Raw genomic sequence first — 2500 nt, forward strand, 5'->3', positions numbered from 1 at the left:
AGTATTTTGTATGTAAAAATACAAAAAAATATATTTCCATGGCAACATGACTATCCTATTTGGTCGTGTTTAACAGCTTTTCACTGTTTATTTTCAAGATACATTACCAATCTATTTTGAGAACCATCATATCAAAATACGGGGTATTCAAGCCAGCCATGTTCTCAACAAGGCATGCATAACATTTCATGCCATCCAATTAGAGAGAAACAAAAGCGTTTCTATGCATCCTCGCTTTCAAACTTTCAAGTGTCTGTGTCAGACCTTCGATGAATTGGACCTCGATCCTTCACCTGCCACGTGTCTTGCAAGCATGAGCAAAGTGCTCAGTACAAAATTCAATTTCCCAAAGATGCATGCGGATCAATGTACGTCACTTTGTGTGTACAAATACATTTTGTAATACAAACGATGAAATATCGTTTTGTATTTCAAGTACAGTACATGTGTGCCCACGTGTATCGCTAATGCAAGCATCCATCTGCGCACACACACACACACACTCACACAGACGAGGAGGAACTAGTGTGTCCGTTATCTTTAGAGTGAACTGGTATCAGGAGCGAGCTCTTTGAGTTGTAGGTGTCCATCACCCGGCACTTGATGGTTGTTGAGCTGTGAGAGCACTTAACTTGAAATGACTCAGTCTCTCCTCTCCTGCTCACAGTGTCTGTGCATCAACGCTGCAGTAACACTTAAAAAGTGCCTTCTCTTCTGTCTTTCTTTCTTTCCTTCCTTCCTTCCTTCTTTCTCTCTACCTTTCTAGCTTTCTTTCTTTCTCTCTCTGTCTCTCTCTCTCTGCTGCTTTTCCGTTTTTCTCTGCGTGTGCTGTACGATGTGCTGATGCGTGAGTGAGTACTTTTGCAGGCTATTTTGGTCCTGTTTTAGTGGTACACCTCCCGCGGATCCTCTCCTCCTTTGCACGCAACTGGGGTCGGGGGGGGGGGGGGGGGGCTGCCATGTCAGGGACATCCCGCAACAGGAGACCACACTGCCGACGCCAGCCTGTGCCAAAACGCAATCAGGGCGTGTGTGTGTGTGCGTGCGTGTGTGCGTGCGTGTGTGTTTGTTTGTGTGTGTGTGTGAGGTGTGAACTGAAACAAACACTAATGCCATCTTAGCACTTAAAAAAAAACAAAATCAACCCAGTTCTTCAGAGAACAACTGCAAAGATGACAATTTGAGGCTTGTTCTTGTTTTTGTTTTGTAATTTCTGTTACGGAATGTAACAGATTTGGTTCTTTTGGAATATTTCGTTTTAATCTTTTAAGTTGTTGTGGGGGGGAGGGGGGGTCGGTGTTTGGTCCTTGCCTCAGCCTTTATTCGGCGTCTGAATGACCGCAGTCAGCCTGTTTGACCCCCATCCTCCGTTAGTATCTCGCTGTCCTACTTAGGAAGGTCAGCGTTTCAGGTTGAGGGGCTTTGCTGCTAATGAACATAGAAGAGTTTAACGCTTTTGTGTTGTTGTTGTTGTTGTTGTTGTTGTTGTCACCTGTTGTGGTGGTGGTGGGGGGGGGGGGTTAACACAAATGTATTGTAGGAGTTCCGTCTTTATTTTCTGCCTCTCCGCCATCGTTTCCTGCCATCTCAAACTCTTGAGTGGCCTTCCGCGAAAGAAAGAAGAAAAAAAAACAAAAACAAAACAAAAAAAAAAGCCCTTCTCACATGATTGCCGGGACGCGACGCGACACGACGCGTAACAAAACAACTTCATTGCCTCCAGATTTTTCTCTCTTGGTGTAGACAATTACCCTCAGTGGTCGGTATTGTGGAGGTGCTGAAATGAATAATGTGGACCAGTCTTCCCCCTCGCATTGCCAGGCATATACACGCCGGCACAAGACCGCTCTGTTACAATGGAGAACACCCAAGACGGCCATGGGTATCCACTTACCATTGTTTCCCCCTTTTAAATTATCTTTTATGGGTCCCTCAATTTGGCACCGGTCTTGAACTGCTAGTCTAGTGAGTGTGTGTGTTCTGGAAGCGGCATGCCCTAGACATGGAATGGGGCTGGTTTTTAGTCACAGAGTGGAACTTACCTTGTGGAATCCGGGCACGAGATAGTTCTGAGGTGATCGGTGACCTTTTTTTTTGTTCTTTCTTTAAAAGAAAAAGACAAGCGTCAACAAGACTTGAAGGAGAAAGGACAAAGCCTTTTTCGTCATGTCCTGTGGGTCTCTGAGGTAACTGTGGCATATGTGAGACCGGAGAGGAGAGGAGAGGAGACTGAGGACAGGTAGTGATTGTGTGTGTGTGTGTGTGTGTGTGTGTGTGTGTGTGTGTGTGTGTGTGTGTGTGTGTGAGTGTGAGAGGGGGGGAAGAGGCAAACCAAGGACTGTGTGGAAGGGTGCGCAAGGGCCAGAGAAAGCTTAGGACAGGAAGAGCTGTTTGGGAGGAGTCCCCTCAAGCTATTTGGCTCTATTGTGTTGTTGCCGCGCGGAGGGAATGGCCGCCGCTGGACCAGGGATGTGGACGCAGTAGGGGAGGTGGGAGGCGT

The 2500-nt window shown here is 46.6% G+C and overlaps 1 protein-coding gene across 1 annotated transcript in view; it reads left to right on the plus strand.

The window, feature by feature from the left end:
• The window catches only part of si:ch73-335l21.1 (insulin receptor substrate 1), a 58099-nt gene extending 56408 nt beyond the window's left edge, over positions 1 to 1691 (plus strand). The window contains exon 4 of the mRNA XM_062515932.1: positions 1 to 1691. This exon is cut by the window's left edge and continues 963 nt beyond it. The gene's annotated coding sequence lies outside the window, so the exon portion shown is untranslated.
• Positions 1692 to 2500: the final 809 nt, after the last annotated feature.

This window comes from Sardina pilchardus, chromosome 16 (genome assembly GCF_963854185.1).
Source record: "Sardina pilchardus chromosome 16, fSarPil1.1, whole genome shotgun sequence".
NCBI lineage: Eukaryota > Metazoa > Chordata > Actinopteri > Clupeiformes > Clupeidae > Sardina > Sardina pilchardus.